This window comes from Anastrepha ludens, chromosome 2 (genome assembly GCF_028408465.1).
Source record: "Anastrepha ludens isolate Willacy chromosome 2, idAnaLude1.1, whole genome shotgun sequence".
NCBI lineage: Eukaryota > Metazoa > Arthropoda > Insecta > Diptera > Tephritidae > Anastrepha > Anastrepha ludens.
The window spans coordinates 31465214-31488904 of NC_071498.1; the positions used below are offsets into that span (position 1 = coordinate 31465214).

At 32.7% G+C, this 23691-nt stretch overlaps 1 protein-coding gene across 5 annotated transcripts in view; it reads left to right on the forward strand.

Moving 5' to 3' along the window:
* The first annotated feature begins 1000 nt into the window (after positions 1-1000).
* Positions 1001-23691, forward strand: part of LOC128867813 (rho GTPase-activating protein gacZ-like) — a 170644-nt gene continuing 147953 nt past the window's right edge. Inside the window, exons 1-2 of one of the 5 annotated variants that reach the window (XM_054109334.1) lie at positions 1001-1405; positions 7509-9412. The gene's annotated coding sequence lies outside the window, so the exon portion shown is untranslated. Of the gene's footprint in view, positions 1406-6483; positions 9413-23691 lie in introns of those variants that run through there. The other 4 variants (XM_054109344.1, XM_054109354.1, XM_054109362.1 and 1 more) reach the window with 4 other exon arrangements.

The following is a 23691-nucleotide window of genomic DNA, read 5'->3' on the forward strand; positions in this document are numbered from 1 at the left end:
TATTGTATTGATTATGAAATAAAACTGAAGTGAACAGAATCAAATACTTATTAGACTTTTCCACCGAAATCTACCAGATATTCGTCAGAGTCGTCGGCATTTCAGAATTTCCACGGCGAGTCTACCAGATTTCACGTCAGTTTCTCCATACGTTTCGTTGATCGATAAGGGTCAGAAATCTTAAAGATTTCGTATTTTTCGGCGGCAAGTCTGACGGAATAAATAACTGAATAGGAATAAATAATTGAATTCGAATAAATAGTTAAGCTAACAATGACGTAAATATTCAAAATAGTTCAAAACAAAAACAAAAAAAAAATACTGTCCGATTTTTAAGGACACTTACTGTACGTATGTAAATTTCTTTTGTTATTTTTATCTATCGTCAGAGACAGTGACGCCACCGTTTGGGAAATAAAATTTTGCATTTGTTATAAGTGGATTTTTTGAGCCATTCAATTATTTTCTGTATGCAAAAATACTTAGCTAGTATTTTTGATAAATAAATATTTTATTAAATGAAACATAGATACGCTTACTACAAAGTATTTCGAATGCGAATAATACTTTTAAAATTCCATTAAGTTTAAATGCCATTCAAATTTTAAAGAAGTAAATGGCCAAATAAATTCACAAATGCATTCGTATTTCATTCAGTATATAATTTTCAAGCGATTGCTTTGAAAATTAATTTTTGATAACCAAAAATAGTTGTACCATTTACAATTGCACGAAATATTTATTGCTTTTATGCGTCCTTCTTGCTTCAAATAGCACTGCGCCCTGTAACAGAATTCACTGCTGCAAAAGTCAACCGAATTGCACAGAACTACCAACAGCAATGCCTATTGCATTCTCTGCACGCAATGGTGCGCTGTTAACTTACAGTGCCGAATGCGTTAACTACGAGTACAAGCATTCGCTGGGTTGACAGTTGCCTGCTAATCAACCAATGTGCACATCGTCATCGGCTGCAGTTGCTGCGGTTGCTGCTGCTATTGCGACCGGCTGCGCTGGGGTATTGAAATGGGGAACTGTTCAGTCGCTGTAGAGCACGCATTCGAATGTGAACATTCAGCGGATACGCGGGCCACAAAACAGTGATTGAATTATTGTGCATTCTTGTAATGAAAATACGTGGTGTGGCATACGCGTACACAGTGGAGCCGCGATTGACAAAAATCGGCTCATGTACTTGAAAAAATAGTAAATTGACAAAATTAACAAATGAAAGCAACTAAAGCAAATGCGCTTAGTTAAAGTGTAAATTGTTGAAGTGCAAATTGTTAAGATTAAATGCAACATAATATTAAATTTTATTAAAGGCAAGAACAAAAAAAAGCAAAAAACAAAAAAAAACACTGAAATTGGAGTGCGACGTTCAACATTCAGTTGTTTGTAAAAGGTAAAAAGCTAACCGCTTAGCACTTGCGAGTACTGCCGCTGGCTGTGTGAGTTATGCGTGCGCGAGTTGCGTGTGTGCCGTGCTTCTGCGTTTGTGGCGGTGTAGATTTTGCGGGTGCGTTTGAATGCCATTTTGCATATTAACAGAGTTTAATTTTTAAACGACTTCTAAAAGGGAAAGGGTTTTTTTTAATTTAAATTGTATGCAAATAATCACAATTTTTTGTTGATTTTTTGCTGTTTTTTTTTCAGTGCAAAATTTGTTGGTTGTTACATTTGGCTGTTGTGAATAGAATAGAAGAATTAATTAATCGAGCACATCAGTGCCAAAAGTGTTTCGTTTTGTGCGCATAGTAATTTTGTATGAATTTGAAATTTTGCTGTTGTTCCTTTTGAGTGTTGCCTTGACATTTAACTCAATTAGTGATGTGAATTTGGTTTGAATATATTTTTTGGCTTTAAATGTCATAACCTTCGGGCTATTCGCTTTGTATTTAAAATAAAGTGACAAATTAATTAAAAATTGTTTATTAGAGAAAATTGTTCGCAAAAATAACTAAATTTAATAAAATAATTATATTTTCTAGAGAAATGTTTGACTCCTCGTTTTTTCAATTTTACCTACTTTAAGACTTAAAATGTTTTTTTGCAAATTTTTTTGAAAGTAATGCTTACATTAAATACATTCGCAAAGAATATTGGCATTAAAAAATAAAAATGATTTTTTAATTTTTTAATTAATTGAAATTCTTTGAATATGAAATTAAAAAATAGTATGGAAAATTAAAAAGGAAAAAATTCTTTCATATAAAATTAGAAAATATTATGCAAAATTGAAAAAAAAATCTTTCAATACAAAATTAAAAAAGAAAAAAATTCTTTCAAAACAAAATTAAAAAAAATAGTATGAAAAATTAAAACAAAAAAATTCTTTAAATACAAAATTAAAAAATATTATGAAAAATTAAAAAGAAAAAAATTATTTGAATACAAAATTAAAAAATATTATGTAAAATAAAAAGAAACAAATTTTAGCTAAATTCATAAAAGTGAAAATCTATCCTACCATTAAATTCATTTTTTTTAATAAAAGTGTAACATAAATTGTAACCAAAAACTGCTAAGGGAAATCTAAAATTAATCAATTAATAAAAAAATTAATCGATTTAAAATTTTAAAGCAAGTATTCACGAAAATTATTGCTCAATGAAATAAGGACATCTAAAAATAATATGTACAGAATTTTAAAATAAAAAAAATATTTTTCATACTATAAAAGATAAAAATATTTTTCATACTATAAAATATATTTTTTTTATTAAATTTGTGACAAAAATTAAAAAAAAAATATTTCTAATCCAAGGGTGAAGTGCTGATTTATTAGTTTGAAATCGAGTTGAATCAAGAAAATTATTTGCCAAGAAAATGAAGAAATTTAAAAAATGTACAGTGACTCTCTCTTAAGCGAACACCGAAAGGACTGAAAATTTTGGCCCCTTATGGGAAGGAGAAGAAAAGTGTAAAAAACATTAATAATATGGGTTATGGGAGGGTTACGATGTTATGGGCGTGTGAAGTTTATGGGCCCAAGTGAAAAAATTAAAAGAAAAATGCTTAAGGATTTGTGGTAGGCGCTGAAAAAAGTGACCGCGGGAAGGTGCCCGTTAGGAGAGAGTACACTGTATATCCAGAATTTTAAAATAAAAATATTTTTCATATTAAAAATATATATTTTTTTTATTAAATTTGTGACTTAAATTAGAAAACAATATTCTTGATACAAAGCACAATTGCAGATTTATCCGTTTAAAATTCTAAAACAAGTATTCAAGAAGACTTTTAAATATATTATAAAAATATTTTATTAACCAAGAATTTTAAAATCAAAACAGATTTTTACTATACAAAATATTTTTTATTAAATTTCTGACTAAACTTAAAAAAAAAAAAATATTACTAATTCATGGAGAAATCGTTGATTTATGAATTTAAAGTTTTAAGGCAAGTATTCAAGAAGAAAATCGAAAAATTTAAAAAATATATACACAGCATTTTAGGGTCCAAATATTTTTCATACCATAAAATGTATTTTTTTAAAAAAATGCACAATTGGAGATTTAGTGTTTACAAATTTTAAAGAGTAGTAAGAAAATCATACAATTCAGAAAAAAATAACTGTATATACAAATTTTTAAAATCAAAATGTTTTTCACAGCATAAAATACACTTCTCACAAAAATTGAGGGAACAGAAAAATTTTCTGAATTTCTTAGTGATTTTTGAAAAGCTATATCTCGGTGAAAAATGGTGACACGGAGTTCCGACAAAAAGCAATTTGAAGCTTTAAATTTTTAATTCTAAGATCTTTGAGCAGCATTTTTTTTATTTAACGGTTATTTTGTAATCGTCAGTTAAATGGCGACACAAAAATTTTCGAAATTTTTTCCTTTTTGTTTTGATTGCACGGGCTGGCAAAATTTTTCCGGCTAAAACTAGCCATACAGTCAACTAGCTTGATTATTTAGCTTAAATTTGCTTTTTTGAATTCTCGCTACGATCATTTCTCTCTGAGATATCCGCATTTTACGCCATTAAGAGTGCAGATTTGTGAATTAAAAATTTTAAGCAAGTAATCAGGAAAATTATGAAGTTAAAAAAATTTATGTTTAAAAAATATTTAAAATCAAAATCAAATCATTTTCATGCCATAAAATATATTTTTTGTTATAAATTTGTTACACAAATTAGAAAAATATTTTTTGTTCTGAGGTTACTTGCAATTTGAGTCTAAAACTAACTCGTAGATGAGAATAAAAATGTTATAAAACTTCCTCTTGGGTTTTTTGAAAATATTCTTAATCGGTGCATATTCGAAATGAACAACCTGAGCATTTCAAAATTTGATTTTATTTTTCAAACTATTTTATTTGATTTTATATGTTTTATTTTATTTTATTCTATTTTATTTTATTTTATTTTATTTTTTAAAATTATACTATTAAAAATTGTCCGCAATAAAAGTTAAAAGGGAAAGTGATGCATCTAATAAAAGTAAATAGTATACATTTTTATGAAATAACCGAGTTGTGTAAGGTATATATTCTCGTATATATGTTTTCCTTTAATTCCTAGGAGGGGTGTGGTGAGGGGGCGTGGTTTAAGGTAGCGCAAAATTAATCATTAATCGGAAGATTTATAATTTTCAAACATTATTTACACTTGCAAACTAAACAGCTGTAGTATTCAAACAGTCAAGCATTGAAGGGTGAAAAGAAAAGACTCTCATCGTTCAAAATCTGGGGTGTTTATTTACTGAAAAAGTTATTAAAAAAAAAAAAAAAAAAAATTGGATGATTATTTTTGCGCCACCTTGTATGTATTATTAAGGGGGAGTAATGTATTGCGAGTACTAAGTAAATAACAAATAAAAAAATGTTTCTTACATTTTGATTTTTTTACTCATATTTTCTTAAATCAAATAATAATTGGCTTTTAATAACTGAGAAAATTCATAAAAAATTAATTGAAATATTTTATTAAACAGTAATTTAGAATAAATGGGGAATTTTGAAACAAATTACATTAGCAGTAACTGAATAAGTATGAACATACATACATACATTTTTTGACATATTTTTTTGTAGTAGTGTGGCACTAAAGTAAACGTCTTAGAAAAAAACAATAGGTGGCTTGTCAACAGGATTTTGGCTCTTCAAGACATCTGAAACGAAAAAGTTAAACTGATTATTATTTTGTAGGCTTGTCATTCTGGCAGGTGCTACTCGTACTTTCGTTTCTTTTCAGCCCTAACTTTCCGTACTTAAGTCTGATTTCTACCTTAAAAATATACCTTTTTCTTCAAAAGTCCGCCATTTCGTTATTTTTCAAAAAAAAAATTCCCATTGTATCCTGTTGACAAGCCACCTATCTTTTTTTAAGATGCTTACTTTGGTGCCACACTACTACAAAAAAATATGTAAAAAAAAAATTGTTTTTTTATACTATTTGATGCCAATAATAACATACTATAAAATCAAACCGATCGCATTTTATTTTCTTAAAAAGTAATTCCTTAAAAATATCTATAAATATGAGTATTTGACCAGACTACTACCTGAAGTTCCTGCTGCACCCTGTAGCAACGTTTTTTGGTAGCCTAGCCGTCCATTTGCAGCGAGTTTCGTGTCTTCAGCGGTCTGGCCATTGCCTGATCGTATCGTCCTTTATTTCGCGCGCTGCAGGTTTGGTAACTCCTTTTTCCATCCGCTCGTTTTTTAATGCACACAACTTTTTGCTACCGTGGCAATCATTTATTCCTTAATTTTTTTAAATTTTTTCTCTCAAGCCTGCTAGAAAAAGTATTCAAGAAAGTCATGAAATTTAAAAAAGTTTTTAAAATTTAAATAATTTCATACTACTAAATATATTTTTGACGTAAATTGTATATTAGAAAATGTTTTTTTGTACAGAAAATGCCTGAAATTTGAATACTAAATTATTTCACAGTTTGACCAAAAAGGGATATATAAATTTACTTTTTTGAAAATATTCTTAATCGCTGTAAATTCATAAGGTACTAGCATTTTATTTATTTATTTATTTTTTTTTTTTTAATATAATATTAGAGATTGACAGCAACAAAAACTAAAAGGAAAATTAATGCTTATTTTTAAAAGTGTTTTTACATAATTTTTTGATAACAATTTTTTGATTATTTTTATGGGAACTATTTTTACAATGAATAGTTACATTATAATATATATGAAAATATATAAAATAATATATAAATAAATAAAATAAAATAAATATATAAATAAAATAAAAATATATAAAATAAAATAATATTTATATGTACAAATAAATTATTCTCTCCATCTTCAATGTTTTTCTTCATAACCTTGTAAATTTGATTTTTAATATTTGACCTAATTTTTTTTTTTAATATTTGGACACTTCATTTTAAACATTTTTTTTCTTAAATAAGAATTTATTTTAAATTAGCATTAATTTGAAAATCCAATTAATCAAATGCAAAATCTTCAAAAAATTGAGAAAATATAAATGCGATTTTCCCCTTGAAAAATTAAGAAATAAAAATTTTATTTAGTAAATGAAAAACGTTAAAATGGAATTTACTCAAAAAACTCGCATCAAATAAAATTTAAATAAATGGAAAAGCAAATGCTTTCAATTTGAAATGTGTAGAGGAGCCAAGCCAGTGTGCTGCGAAGTGATACAATTCGAAAGAAGTGTAACAGCAACAACAAACTAACAAATAAAAAGTTTAAATTAAATAAAGAGCAAAGTGACGAAATACAGACAAACAAAAGCTGACAAGATACATTACTACATTCTAGTCAAATCCGACAGTGGCAACAGCCAAACAAGCATGCATACGCACACACACAAACACACACACTTCGATGCATACGCTCAGGCACACATAACATATTTGCATACAAACATACCTGCGAGCATTCATGCCCCTACTCAAGTGTTGAAGAAATAGTTTTTTGCTCAGCGTAGAGCAGAGCATTTGAGTAGCGGGCGGGTGTACGGTATGTGTGGAAGTGTGTAAGTGACAGCTTGAAAAAATTAAAAACACTTTGGTGAGATAGATACAGAATTGAAACTATAAACCAACCGGCAAATGTTAGCTCTTAAGTCTTAAGGTATTACATAGTACAATGACAAAAACAATAACAATAACACAAACAAAATATAAACAGCAATAGTAAATGCCTATGCAACAACAACACCATAGAACTGAAGAAGCTAAGCGCAGGGCGAATTCGCTCCATATGTACTCATACTCATACTTATGTATGTATGTGTGTATGTGTTTACACCCTTCGAGCATAAAGCTGCAATGACAACAACAATTCAAAAGTGTAACAATTGGCGCGCATAATACTCGGCAGAAAAAATCGCACTTCCCCCCCACCCCCCATAAGTGTAATAGACACAAACGCAGTCACACACACACAAGTACGGCAAAAACAAAAGCTGCACGCAAAACTAACATCTTTAACAACAAAATCACCTCCACCTCCCACCCAATGAACTAACAAAAAAAAAATAACAAAAATAAAAAATGTAATCAGGAAAAATACACCACGAAAATACTCATCTCACCGGCAAACAGTCGAAATACAAATAACGAGCAGGCGGACGAACTCTTACAACCCACCAGCAGCCTACCGGCCGACCAACTTAGCCGGCCAACCAACCAACCAACCAACCATCCACCAGCTTAACGAATTCAGACGCGCGCTCGGGCAGCAGCCAAGAAGCCGAAAAAAAGGCGAGCGAGCGGCAAACGAAGCAGTTGCGGAGAGTGAGCGAGCGGTGGTGCACGAAAAACGGTGAGGTGGTGCGTACCTACACGCACACAAATGCACAAACATACAAACAAACGGCAAGCAAACTGCTGAGCTACTGCTGCCATACGCCCCAACGAGAGAGAAGTGGTAGTGGTGGTGGTTGCGGTCGTGGTCGTAGTCGAGTGTATGTGGAGCAGACGGCCAGTGCGCTGAGCGTGGAGCGTGAAGCGTGTGTGTGGTGAGCGTTTGCCGCATCGTAGCAGCTTGCCGCCTGATAATTCATCAGTATGCGGACGCGTTCCAAACGGTACGGTGCGTTTAAGAAATAAATTTCGAGCAGCAGCAGCCGAAGAGCCCCAAAGCAACACAGACAAAGTGTCAAGTCTAAGCAAAAGTTTCCATGGCAGAGTCGAAAACGGAGTCAAAATCGAAGTCAACAACAAATCGGCATCGGCAGTTGTTGTAACATAAAGCGCTAATTGAACCAAATTTTACGTGGTTTGCAGTAAACGAATTGAAACAAGAAATTTGAATAGAATTTTTTTTTTGTTTTTTGGATAAAAATTAAGCTTTGTTGGAATGCCAGTTGGTGCTTGTAAAATCAGTCAAACATCCTTTGTGAAGTGCAATACTTAGCTGTGTGTGTTTGTGCTTGCGTGCTTTTGAGCATATTTGCCAATTGTGAGTGTGTACTTGTGTCGAAAAACTTTTGAAAAATTGTTGTCGTCGTTGCAGAAGTTGGTGCAGTCCAACGATCGATCAAACAATTAACTGGCTAACGATAGCGCACGTGGTCAAAGCGGTAAACACGCGCGCACGCAGCTACAACGCGTACACGGACCACAGTTGCAAACGCGGTCGGGCTCAGCAAACAATGACACCCGTTGGAGGCTGTGCAACGACCAGCAGCGATGCAGCCAAAGAAAGTGCGGCCCCATATGAATGATGTGCTATTGCAACAACGGTAAAATGTAGACGTTAAGTGCGCAAACCACGCCGGCTTTCCACAAATCGAAGAAAAAACACAATTCATATATTTGCAAATAGAAATTTTTATAGTTAAAACAAAAAAAAAAGAATAGTTCGATAAAAAATTGGAGCTAAATTTTCTGTGGTACAAAAGAAATTAGTTTCCAAGCGAGAATTTCGCAAAATTTTTACATACGAAAATTTTCACTTAGAAATTCCAAAACGTCAACTAAAAAATGTGTTTGAAGAAAAAAAAAATAGTGAATATTTTTAATAACAAAAATTAGTTGAAAAACCCAAATACAATAAAATTCAAAGCAAGCATAAATATTTCAAAATAAGCAAAGTGCAGAGTAAAGAGAGCAAAGTGCAGCCACAAAGCAGAAAAAAAATTCTCGAAAATAGCAGAATTTGAAAATTCAAGCAAAAATGTCATGCGATAAGCGATTTTGTGAAAATGCGAAAATACGAAAGATTTCCTCCTCCAAGTGTCTGAGTGCTGTGGCTTGTGAAAAAATTGATTTACATAAAAGCAAAAGTTACCATTTGTGGCTAGTACGAAGAAAGCAAGAAAAATAAAATACAAAAACAAAAAAAAAAAAATAAAACAAAATAGCTCCACCAAAGCCATTATAACTGCTTCATCTCCTGCGTGTAAGGGGCTAAGCGATTTGACCGGCCTAAAACAGCGCACACAAGCGGTGAAAGGGAAAAAGGTAGGCAATCACTTAATTTTTTCTTCCTAATATTCATATTTATTTATGCAATTTAGGCACTTACTTGCGCGCACACATACATATGCATGTGTGTATATTTACGCATAGAAGCACCCGTAGATTATTAAGTTATCTCGCTTGAAACATCAAATGATTATTTATGTAATTTTTCACCAAATCACATTTTCTATTCCACTACATAGATTTAATTTGTCAGTGTCTCTTTTCTTGCTCAATTACATAATGCAAATGTGTGTGCGATAAAATACGTATTGCTCGTATGTTTGCCGGTGAGTGAGTGAGCAAATTGAGTGTATGAATGAATTTTCACGTTTAAGCGAATTTTCAAATGACTTTATTGTTTTTGCGTATTTTTTTTTCTTTTTTGAAAATTTATATTATTTTTGCTTTTGTTTTTGTATTGTTGTGCTGTCGTCGATTGTGTTATCTTTGTGCCGCTAGTAGGAAGTTGTGATTGGGCTAGAACTTTCGTGACTCTACTTAGAGATACTTGCGTACGCACATATTTAGATTGTCGCTGATAATTTAAGATTTAGACAGGCCCGCTAAGTAGGTACCATGCAAATGTAGTGGATATCCTATATAGATATGTGTGCGTGTGTGTGTGTGTACGCATGTTGTACAAGAGTTATGCAATTGAAAAATTTGAACAAGCAGGAACAGAAGCATACCTATGTATGTATGGATGTATGCTTTTTTGTGCTTTTATAGGTTTAATTTGCTGTAGTGAAAATTAAAGTTTGTTGACTTGTTTATCAGGAAATGGAAATTACTCGACCGAGACAAAAAAAAAAAAAAATCGTAACCAATCCAAGTAATTTTCATAATTTTTAAAAGCGTCCTGGCGCGTTAATTCTGGAGATGTAAAAAGTGTCAGAAAATTGAGTTGAGAGGCCGAACATTGTTTCCATATAAAATGACATGATTAGGAATTCAGCAAAATATTTAGCTTAAGCATAATTTTTTGTTGCAAATAAATATTCCTTTTTTTTTGAAGTAAAAATAATATTTTGCTCGAAAAACTGGCAAAGTAACTCATTCACAAATATAAATTTTTTAAGGGGTTAGGGGAAGTCAGAGGCCCGAAAAAATTATGATTTTCAATAATTTCTTTTCCATCGATCAGGCCCGAGTTTTTTATGTTTTTCAAAAACAGTGTAAATTTATTTGGAATATACCAAGCGGTTTTTAAGTTACTGTGATCACCAGTTCAAAAAACGTAGTTCTGAGAAAAACGTATTTAAGGGGTTATATACCTTGTGAGCCCGAAAAAATGGCAATTGTCATACTTTTTTTTAAATATGTTTTTGAACTTTTATTCAAATTAGTCATATATCACACTGTACCTATGAATACATTTTGGTGTTTTTATTTAAAAAAAATGTTATTATTTATTGTTGATATCGCCCATCCCCCGAAACGCCCGTTTTTTAGAAGAGCTTGCGGTGATCACGGTAGCGCATGAGCAGCTCAACTGAAATCAAAAAAATTAACTGATTATTGTAATTAGAAAAATGTTTTTTAGTGAATATGAACGGTTTATTTACCCAGAAAAAAATTTTCTCGATATGAAAACCGCTTTGCACCAAAAAACGATTTTTGAGGAGTTGAAAAAGTAAAAAAAATTAATTCCAGCGAACTATGCAAATATTTATAAAAAGTGAACCGTTCAGATTCACGAGGATGTAACTTCGAATACATAATTAAAAAAAAAAGTTTATGCACCGCGACGGTAATTTTCAAAAAACACGACTTCGAGATAATCGCGTCTAAAGTTTTACGTGCACTTCATTTATGGATAATTTACGCGCTTTCACGGTCTGTAACTTTCGTTCTAGTACTCCAATCTTTATGATTTTTTGAATTTATATTTTTAAGATGATGTACTTTTAGAATATGACATAAAAAAATTTTCGATTTTTTAGTCCAACTCAAGTTATACCTATAACCCCTTAAAGTTTTACTATCGATTTGTGTAGAGGGATACGAATTATTTAATTCCTGGGACATATACTTAATAGTTCTTCAGTAGTCATAGCAGCTTCCAAAATATCGATTTGCTGGTGCCTACGTAGCATTCTACCTTCTCGAGTGTTATCGTCAGCGCGCTTATCTGCCACTTTCATAGGCGCAGCATCCATTTTTTCAGCATACGAAAGCTCCGGAGCGTTCGAGTGCGCTTTGTTGATTGTTGACTAATACGAAAAGTATTTGTCGGATTCACTTCAAATTTTCACACAATATTTTCAAGATATTATACTTTAAGAAAATGCAAAAAAAAAAATAAAATTTTTTGCAAATTATGACTACCGCTAACCTCTTAAGTAAATTGTTTTGAATACTTTTTTTTGTTTTGAATTTTTATCTGCTTTATTTCATGAAAGCATATCTGCTTTCTTTCGGAAGCATTTTTTTTAATAAAATTTTTATTTAAAAATTTTATTTTATTTTTGGTTTGATTGAAGTAGAGTAATTTTCGAACGAATTATATTGTATTATAAAATATAAATTAATTTGGTTATTTCAATCGAGCTTTTCTTTTACTGCCCGATTCCGCTTCAGTAGTAATGGTTGATTGATTTGTTCATCGGTTCTTCATTTCCAATTATTAATTATGGAAATAATCAAGTTTATTAATTTAACTAGCCAACAAAAAAATCTTTATTTAACGCAAATTAATTTGTGCTTTGAGATGGAAATGAAAAATTAACATAAACTGTTTTTGTAACCGAAAGGAAGTTTTGTTTCGGCTTGCATTGATTTGATTAACAAAAATAATTTTTCTCGAAAAAAAAAATGGTTTAGTTAACCAAAATAAATAAATGAAAATGATAAACTAAAAGAAACTAAGAACTATTTAGCAAAAATCAAATTAAAAATAGATTTTTTTTAAACAAAAGTTTTTCATCAAAAATTTAGCAACTATTAATGTAAAGATTAAAAATTATTAATTAAAAATCGAATTAAAAATGTTAATTGTGAAAGAAAGAAAAAATAAAAAAAGTGTGTTTGACCAAAATAAATTTTTGATTCGTACAAACATTTTGGTCTGGTTGAAGCAAAAATAATGGGTTTTTAATGAATAACAAACAAAAAACACAAGCAAAATGGTGTTTTTAATCAAAATAAATTTTTGCTTTGAAGTGAAAATCAAATATTGAAAAAAACCAAAAATTGTTTAGTAAAAATCAAATTAAAAATAATTTAAAAAGTAATGCAGATTATTATTTAAACATTAATTAAAATTTAAAATTATTAATGTGAAAGTTAAAAAAAAGCAATAATTAAAGAAAGGCTAAAAACTATTCATTAAAAATCAAATTTAAAATTATTAATATAAAACAAAAAAGGATAAAAATAAATTTTCGATATGGATAAACTATTCGAATTGGTTGAAGCTAAAATAATGTTTTTCTTTTTTTCTATTTACACCTAATTTTCTTTTCCATAAACTTATTTTTTTGGCATTCTTTAAATTCTTTACTTAACGGAAATAAATTTTTGCTTCGTGCAAAAATCTTTGTTTGGTTGACGGCAAAATAGTTTCTTACTAATTTTTCATGACTTGTTTTTTTTTGTTATTATTTTTTGATACATGCAAAAATTAAAGAGAAAAAACAAAAAAACTTGTAAGTGCGTAATTTTTTATTCCAAAAAAATATATATTTTTGTTCTTAATAAAAATTATTAATATAAAAAATAAAATTTATTCGGTAAAAATCAAGCTAAAAATAAGTATTTTTAATAAAATTTATCCATAAATGTTAAATTAATTATATTATTCCAAAAAAAGTGTTTTTTTTTTTAACAAAAATTAAAATTTATTCAGTAAAAATCAAGCTAAAAATAAGTTTTTTTTTAATGAAACTTATACATGAAAAATTAAATTAATTATTATTATTATTATTGCTTCGAAAAAGTTTTTGTTTTGATTTTAATAAAAATTATTAATAAAAAAATTAAAATTTATTCAGTAAAAATTAAGTTAAAAATAAGTATTTTTTCATAAAACTTATTTATAAAAAAATTAAAAACCATCAATGTAAAGAATAGTAAAAATTATTAGTTAAAAAAAGGTAAAAATTTATTAATTTAAAACCAAATGAAAAATTTTTAATTTGAAGCAAAGAGGAAAACCATGCATTTTGGATTGTTAAATGAAGCCCGTGAAAATCAAAATAAAGATTTTCATCACTAAAAATCATTTTTTATTCAATAAGAAAGGTATTCCCAAACAAAATTGATGATTAATTTGGCGCCACCTTGTACTTTGACACATTCCACTAGTTGAATTATGAAATGCCCACTCGGTCAAATTGTGTTTGGTGCGTAGATATTTTGGGCCTGTGCAAAGCCATCGGACGTCGAAGGGCATCGAAGGTTCTTTGAATGCTTAACATTTGTATAGATGATAAGTTGACTTTGCTTGAACTTGAAACAAGTGGCAACGCAACGGGAAAGGCACCTTGATTCTTGATAATTCCACTATCGTTGTCTTCAAGTTTATCTCACTCCATCACTTCACGCGCACACAAAAACTCTGGGTGTTTTTAAAATGTTGACTCTTCTACTATTCAGATTTTTTGTGGCCATGAAAGCGTGGAGTTACTTAACTTTTTTAACTATGATATAGCAAAAACCTTGACCATGACAGCAACGACTGCTTTAGCACGTGCAAGGCGTTAGTAGGGTGGCGCAATAAGAACGGAAATCTTGTTTTATTAATAAAACACAAAAAAATGTATTGTATGGATTTTTTTATTTCATCATATTTTTTAGTCTGTGGCATTTGCGCATATCAAAGTTTCGATGACTTTTTAATACAGTTCGAGTACGATTATAATAACGCGTATGATTTCGTTCTGCAGCTTTGGCATCATTCTGGGCGTATTGGCAGAGACTCCAAAGAAAAAAAGTGCAATGATGTCACATTGCAAGATCTCGACGGCGGTTTGATCTCGTTGTTTCATGAGATAAGCCTTGGAAACCTCGTTCACAATAGGGCTATTGTTTCATGCTCTGTGTGGCAAGTGGCGTCGTCATGTTGAAACCGCATATGCGCAAGTCCTCATTATCATCATGGTTCCTCGAGCGCCGTTGTGTAGCTTTTCGATCCCTTTCTAATCCCTGCTTTTGCTTTTATTTGCCGCCACGTCAGGTTTTGGTTTCTCTTTCGGTGCAACGTCACTATCAGCTACATCAGGTCTTCCTTAGTTCCGTTGACCCTGGTGATTCCAGTCTAGTGCCAGAGAGACCTCTTGCGTAGCGTATGGCCGAGCCACCTTCACTTGCGCTCTCTGATATCTTGCGCGAGCAGTTTTTGTTGGCATCGTCGCAAATACGCAGAATGTACCTCAGACTACGGTTTTCAAACAATTGCAGCCTTTGAATGATTCCTGCTGATAGACTCCATGTTTCACAAGCATAGAGAAGGGCAGACTTAACATTTTAATTAAAGATTCGAAGTTTGGTACGGCCGCTGCTTCGTTTTGCCAGCCACACTGGTCGGAGACTAGCAAATGCGGTTCTTGCTTTCTGCAGCCTTGGGAAAACATTACTTTTGTTGCCCCCCTTTGTCGTGAATTGGGTTACAAGATATTGAAACTGAATATCGCTCCATGACTAAGTTTAACAAAAACAAAAAAATAAATAAATGAACATATCCCAAATAACTGCTGCCAAAGATCTACATCACCCTTGATACACCCTAGTATTTTTATTTAATTTATAATAAAGTTGTTTAAAACCACTGAGATGGGAAGTCCATTGCAGAATTTTCTAGTAGTGGGGTTGTAGCCTTTTTGTCTTCTGAGGCAGCATAAAGTTGTACGCCTCTCCAACTGTGGAGCAACATCCACTTGGCGCATGCCATCAATTGGAGGGCAAGCACGACCAAACATCCAACTAAAGCTGCACGCACTAAATATACTTAAATATGCAAATCAAGCTATTCTTCCCCTACAAATGTTGTTTTACAACTGCAAATTCCCACACCATCCACTCTTCACATCATCCACTCTCTACACCATGCATTCTCCACTCGTTCCAACATTAACTAGTCTATTATTTTAATACCCGCTCCCCTGTTCCTGTCAAAAAAAAGGGTTTTAAGTGATGTCAATACGCCAAGCCAGCCTCTTTGCCTCAGAGTAAATAATTTAAACAAAAATAAATATCAGTAAAGAGCACATCAACGTATGCACATTTGTATAATTCATGCCTACCCATACAGTTTTATGTAATGAGTGTGTGTGTGTGTACATAAAATAACTTTCGCTCTCAATACACCGACACGCCAATAACCTCAGCAAAAGAAAATAAGAAAAGCTATAACCTCAACTGTTAATATAGTTTTTTCTTATCGTTGAATTTATGCAACAACAAGCAAACAAAAACAAAAGTCAAATAAAACAAACCAACGACAAAATGACAAAAGCAGACGAAACCAGATGGCGACAATTGGTGGGAGCGCAAGTGGGGGTGGGTAGGAATACGAGTATGCAGACAAGTGGCAAAAATCAAATACAATTTTTCGCACCGTAACCGAGTAACTTAGATTCTTGCGGGCTACCTAACTTGGAAGCTTGTCTGAGACTGGGTTGACTTGCTGACTGACCGGCTGGCTAACGGCCGCGCGGACTTTATTTGCACATGTACACACATACGCACAGCTTCATGCGGAAGTGTGTCTGTGTGTCACAGTTCAACGCAAAAAATTGTAATCAAAACAAAACCGCTAAAACTTGGAAGTGTAAAAGTACATAATTTAACATTTTTTTGCAAGTGCAGAAAATATTTAAACTTGGTGGAAGAAGCTAGAGGAAAGCATGTGACTGATTTTGAATGAATGAATTATGATGATTTAATCTTTGTATGTACGTTGACGCTCTTTCATTACCTTCCGTGTATGCGTGTATGTATGTATGTGTGTATGCAGTTAAGTAGTGCCTTTACAAATTATGCAATCAAAATCTAATCATTTTATTCGAATTTCTATTTCGGGTGTTTCTGCGCTTATCGCATAATTTCGTTCAGTATCTTAGGGCAACAAAGATTATACATACATACAAGGTGGCGCAAATTTAAGCAGCCAACTTTTTCTTATATGACTTTTTTACTATTATCAAAAAAAAATATTTTAAGTGATGGACATTTTTATATTGAGCTTTACGCGCTCCATTGCTTATTGTTGTCGCAGCATAAACATCCCCCATACTTCGTCGTTTCGGTAACGTAGAACCGACTGCGGTGGAAACGCTTCATTGCTTGTCTGTTTGTATGCTCCAGCTCTCCAATTCGCAACTGTTAAATATGACTGACGTTCGACACCATTTGGAAAAAATTACAAATCTTCCGATAGGGTGATTTATTTTGAGCCACCTTTATAAAGTAAAATAAATTCACTGATTCAAAATTTTTTTTTTTTTCAATATTTTATTAATATACTCTTTTCCGATAGGCTGATTAATTTTGCGCCACCTTTATAAAGTAAAAAAAAAAATCACTGATTCAGAACTGGTTTTCTTTTCCTTTCAATATTTTATTACTATTATTCTTTTTCCGATTGGGTGATTACACCCACACACATACACACATATGTGGAAGTACCAACCAGCTGACGTAGAGATATCAGCCATGAAACGGCACCTGACATCAAACAAAAGTCAACAAATATCGGTTGATTGCCATACATTGCACCCGGCTTGTCTTTGCTCGTGCGAAATTTCGTTCGAAGTATCAAAAAGTATTTACCTTTTATTTGCACAACTACTTCGCGAGTCCAATAGTCACAAACAGTTAGTTTTTTATTATTGTTATTGTTGTGTGCTATTTGTATAAGGATGTTTTTGTGCTGTTGTTATTGCTGTTAGTTACGAGTTCAATAACTGCTTATCATATCATTTCCAAATGTATACAAAACAAAAACAAATTAAAAAATAATCACTCAATTAAAAATATAAAAATCTCAAAATTAAATAAGTGCGCAAAAGACGTGTAGTTGCTAATTTGGAGCACTTGAGCGGTAAAGAAAAAAAATTTTTCTGAGAAATTTGATAAAGAACTAACTTCATTAAATCAAACTGCTACTGGGAATCTGTCAATGAAACACGCAAACACTTGACTAAGGCAAATTAAGCGATCTTTGCTAAACGAGCCCATAAACTATTCGGTTTTGTGTATTACGAAAGATGATTGAGTTACGCTGGTGTTAACCGCTTTATGCTGCTGATGAAGGTTTAATATCAGCAGCCATAGCAAAGAAATGAGTGCCAAGATGTCTAAATCTTACCCTCGTGAGTGCTAAGGCGTCGCAATAAAGAAGTTGCTGAGATGATTCCACTTTACCCTCCATACAGCTGACGAAAAAGTGTGATGAAGTAATGCGAGTCTCACAGCATGTATACCTCGCGTATAGCGTCCTGGAAGAACACCCATGAATTTCGAGAGTTGCAGATTCTTCGAACGCCTCCGAGCGACACGTGGCTAGAAAGATTTACCGACCTTACAAGTTTATGTACTTGTACAGCGCGTGCCGATAGGTAAACATGAGCTTTAACGATGGAAGTAAATTGTGAAAACGGCGCATAATTATCTATATTAATTTCTGATTTTTGTCTTGCAACGTTTTTCACCTTTCCGGCTGCATCTTTTGAGACAATTTTTCAATGCGCCTTAAAGAATCGAGCTTCACTTTGACTGCGTGTTTTTGTTATACTGGACGGTGGTGGGCTTTTTCTTCCATGTGTTTTGTATGAAAGAAAAGACGTGTCACTTCAGCGAAAAAAAAAAAATCAAAAATCAAAAGTATTTAGTTAGTATATCAGTAGTCGGTTGAAACTTGCACTTTGTTATTAATTAAAATTCAATGGTCTATGAAACTGCATGCCTAGAAAAATTCTGGAAAATCTGTTTGAAAAACTTAAAGTTTTGAAAAGTTTTAAAAATTTTTGTGCAAAGTTCAAATTTTAGTTGAAGTTTCAAGTGGTTTAAAATTTGCGTGGAGTTTTTACAATTTTTTCTGCTGACGGTGTTGGGTGTTTTTTTCCATATAAAAAAAATTTTAAGTAGGTTAGTAGTAGGTAGGTAGTAGTTTGCGTTAAATGGATAAAATGTACAAGGCCGTGTCCGAAAAAAATTCTCAAAAATCAGTATGATTTTTGAAATACTTTAAACTTGCACTTTCTTATACCATAATTCAATGATCTGTAAAACTGCATACCCGAAATTGTAAAAACTCTATTTAAAGTTTTGAAATTTTGATGCAAATTTGCCGAATTTTTACAAATTTTATACAAAGTGCATAATCCTGCTTTATTTGGTTTTTTTTTGTAGTATGAACTATATTTTTATAAAAACAAAAGAAAAAAATGTAATTAAAAAGTTAATAAATAAAAAGTGAAAACATGTCAACATGTGACGTTGACTGAATATGCCCCAGAGGCGTCGTGTTTTGTCTTTCAATTCAGTAATTGTGCTGGGCTGCTAACAGACATCTTTCTTTCAAAAAGCAAAAACCATCGAAATATTCCAGCTGCGGGACTGGAACTCCCATGGTAGGTAGGTAGGTAAGATGGTAAGAGTACCCCAGGTACACTTCAAGTAGCACTTACGTGCCGTTTTGACACCATAATGTGGACCACTACCTGTGACCACTCCCATAATCGACTCAAATTTATCGATTAATCCGAGCACTGCATGCCGAGAGGGCTACGTTTAATGAAAATTGCAAGATATTTTCAGGAAACTATCACCATTCCTGTGAGGGATTTTCACAAAACTAGTCTTTAATGGTATAGCAATTTTTTTAAGTATATTGTGTCGGGAAAAATTAATTTTGTTTGTAAAAATGTTAAAAAGAATTGAAGGTATTTTCACTTCCAAAAGCTCTATAAAATAATTTCCAACAATAAAATTAATAGACTATAACAATGAACGTTCTTACGACAGTCTGTTCCTCAGCAGCATTCCCCGTACTTGTATGAGGAAAGTTTATGCTGCTACAAAATAAAAACAACAGTGAACAAACATCAAAGTTCTACAAATTTTTTCAATTTACTTATTTTTGTATTCAAACCTACAAATGGAGTAACTTTTAAAAGAATTTACGATAAAGTTCGAAATAAGTGGATCTCTTGACACGGAATTGCTCAGCTGCCAAAAAGCAATGCTGTATAATGATAATAATAATAATTAGTTGCTTTAGTGCCATCTGGTGGGCGCATTCACAAATTTTTTAAAATTGTTTCGGCTTGCAGCCTTTGCCTTGACTTGAGACCCCGTCGTATTAAGTCTGGTGGCGCTGATTACATCATTAAGACTGCGTCTCCATGAGGCTAGGGTTCGTCCACTTCTGCGCGATCAACAAAACGGTCTTCTAATCGAGGACCATTCTACTGAAGCAAACTTCCGTAGTGTATGGCCTATCATCTCCCGTTTACTGGTATACCGCAACGTTTGACCCATAATGGGCGGCTGCTAATAGCGTTTGACTCGAATCGACCGGTTTAAAAACAATTAATGTTCCCGTCAGCTATGCTAAAAATGCTAAGCCCACCGTGTAGGTAGGAATTCCAGGCTAACAACCCCCATTACTTCTGAATGAAATACCGTTACTGGAACCAAAACAAATGAAATAAAATTAAAGCACACAGCGTTGCTTGCGTGACACAAAGAAGTGGATAAATTAAAAAAATTAATGGAGTACTCGATAACCTACCTTAAGCTTCAAAATGCTATTTATTTATGCTATATTTAATCGTGTGTGGTAAAAATACGCACTTATATAAACTTAGCTATCTAATCATCATCAGTTTAGTATCTGTTTAAAAACTGTTATAAAAAACAATGTATGCTTGAAATGAAAAAGAAATGAAATTTGAAAACGTCGAGCCAAGGAGCACCAGGAGATTTGGTGGCTCCTAAAACACTCAGGCTAAAAATCCCATTGTATTTAAAGCTCTGGAAATAGGGTAGATAGTCAAGGAGGGAAGGAGAAAAGTATCAGAGAAAGAGATAGGAAAGAATAGAGACAGAGATAGAGATAGTTAGTCTTGTGAGAATTCTTTGCCAAATCTGTAAATATCCTTCAGTTTTAGAGAACGAATTTCACTCATTCTCACGACATCGGAACCCAAAGCTCGTAATCTTGTTCTAACACTCACAGAACAAGTGCTCAGTGCTATCCGCCTCCTCCAAGCACGACAGGCACATTGGGTCCTCATTGATTCCAATGTATGCATACATATGTACATACATGCGATATACACCCACAATTTTGTTTGAATTTTTCCAAAAACTGCCAAGATCACGACTTGAGCTGTATGGAGTCATAAAAATCACACCAACAAACTTTCGATTATCAAATCCACCCGGTGTAAAGTTAAAAAATATTCCATAAAATGAAACGATAAAAGTGCATATGTATATATGCAGGTATTTATGTATGTATGTATGTATGCTTGTATGTATGTTTGTATGTACACACTTACTGTAGTCTGCATTTGTTTATTGTTCTGCAATTTGCAAACGTTTTTTCGCTCAACCAATTAACTTGACGCTGATTCTGGTGCTCAATGTTGGCAGTCACGTAGACACATCAGCGCTTTCAGTGTAATGCAACAACGCTTACGAAATCGTAACAAAAAGCATCTAGCAGATAAAATTATAGTGTGGACAGATGTTTGTCTACCTTTCTCTATACTCATATATGTACATAAATATATGTGAATTTATCTACATATGTGATAAAGGGTGTCTTATTGAAGTATAGAACTTTCATTTGAAATATCTGTCAAATCAGCTGCCAAGTAAACACAAACAAATGTTTTTGCCATTTTTATTTTAATATTTCACTTAGTATTTCGGTCCAAATAATTCTCACATACGAGAAACGTTCACGAATTAGAATTCCTTAATAAAAAAAAATTAAATAAAAAATAAAAAAGTAAATAAATAATAAAAAAATAATAAAAAAAAAATAAATAAATAATAAAAAAAAAATAATAAAACATATAAAAATAATGAAATTAAAGAAAAATAAAAATAAAAAGCTGTTCAACTGGCCGGTATTTATTCAGTGAGGAGGCTCATGCAGATGAGGAAGAACAAAGTTCTCATTAATGGGGGCATTCCACGATCCATTCCGTTTTCAGTGTATCCGACAAAAACGCTCTGCGTGTGTGACGTCACATTATTGCAATTGGTGGCTGTAAACAAAGCTATTTATTCCGTTATTTATGTAATTTCTTCTTCCATTCTCGTTGCCACTTTCGCATTTCTGTACATAAAAATTAGTTCTTTCTGATGCGCTCCACCATTCTTGAATCTATTAGATTAGATTAGATTAGATTAGATTATATTAGATCAGATTAGATTAGATTTGTGTAGGGACTTCTCCAAGTCCAAGTGCTCACTCGGTGAAAAAAATAGACAGTATGGGTGGTAAGACGAAAAATTGGTTGCCCTTTCGCGAGTTTGTTAGAATAAATGACGAATCTTAAGAGGTCCGGAAGGGGAAGAGAATGAACTTTATCCATACACAGAACATTGCACCCCAACGGCCAAAGTCCGATTCTAGAAAACGCCGGACAGCTACAGAGAAAATGCGTTGCAGTGTCCTCATTTTCACGATAGGTTAGGTATATTGGATCGCCAATGATAACCAAGGTAGCCAGATTTCTCTGTGGTCAGCAGGTGTTTTGCCCTGTGATTAGACCTACCAGCACTCTCAGCACTTGTCTACTCTGTAGAAGTCGAACTCAAACCAACACCTTCTATGGGTACACCCCATGAAGTTGTCAATACATAGTTGAATCGATGTAGAATTGACAAAACTAGAAAGATTTCAGGGCCAGGGTTCACTGGTATGCTTGCAGAGCCTTCGTTACCCAGTTGATCAGCCAACTCGTCCCCTGTGAAAATGTCCAGGCACCCAAATAAGACAAGCTTTGTTGTGCTTTGCCACACTGTCCAGTTTTGTCTTACATTCACGGACTAATGTGGAAGGGCAGCGTGGGTCAGCAAAGGCTCTTACTGCAGCTTAACTTTCACTTGGACCTATTCTATTTAAAAACTAAAGAGGGAGCCGAAAGCTACTGTCAGTTTTGAGCGCTACAGATAAACTAAACAAAATTGTTTAGCTCCCAATCGCTGAAGTGATCTTAATCCATGATTTCATGGAACGAATTTTTGGTGACCAAATCATCTCAGAAATACGTCTGTCAATTTGGCAACTAGGTTAGGTACATGACCGCATATGAACTCTCATTATGGGGGTGTTTCAACTGACTAATCTTGATTATTCAACCAATGCAAATGAGTGACTTGGCGACCAATTTTCAAGCATCATTAGATAGACTCATGTAATCAAGCTGCAAACAGAAGCGCAAAATCCAACTGATCTGTTAGCATTCAGAAGAAGCAGTCCGCATAAGTCTCATAAATCCGAAACCTCGAACGCCACACAATTTATACCATTCTATTTAAGAAAACTAGTATGTTCTTTTTTAAGTTCCATATCCCTTTAAAAACACCCACTATAATGCGGACACTTGTTCATATTGAATGTGAAACGTCTATTTGAGAACAATTCGATTTGTGTTTTTAAGTGCATGTTTGCCGGCACGTTGCATTTGTGCACCCTGAATTTCAGAATTTCATAAAACGTAAAAATTATTGCGAGCACAATTTCGAAAATGTTTGCATACTCGTACATGCACTATAAAATGACCACACGTGCGACTAATCTTGAATATTTAATAACATCTATGGTTGGGGGTGACGAGAAAGCGGTGCGGGCGCTAGAATCACGCCGGCAATAAGTGGGTCTACTTTTAGAATTACAGATGTTATCATGCCTTTATTTCATGCAAGTCTATTACCATTTTCATGACTGGAAGATATTATCTTTCTAGTGATTTATTGGTAATCAGTTTACTGTAGAAATAAAGCATAAAATATTTTAAAAATATTTCTTAGAATACTTCTTGGAGATGAAAAGTTGAAGAGTGTTTTCGTATTATTCTGACTAATTTTCCCATACTTTGTTAGATGCTTCGTCAAGTTCCTCCTCCTATTTTTGGTACGCGCCTTGATGTTTTGCCATAAATGGGAGAACTACAGTTTCAAACCGATGGTTTCTTATGAGTAACTTTTTCATGGCAGAAATACATTCTAAGATTTGCCACTTCCTGTCGAGGTGTGATCGCTATTAGAAGAAACTTTTAGAATCATTTTCGTGTTTGTTCTATTAATGCATC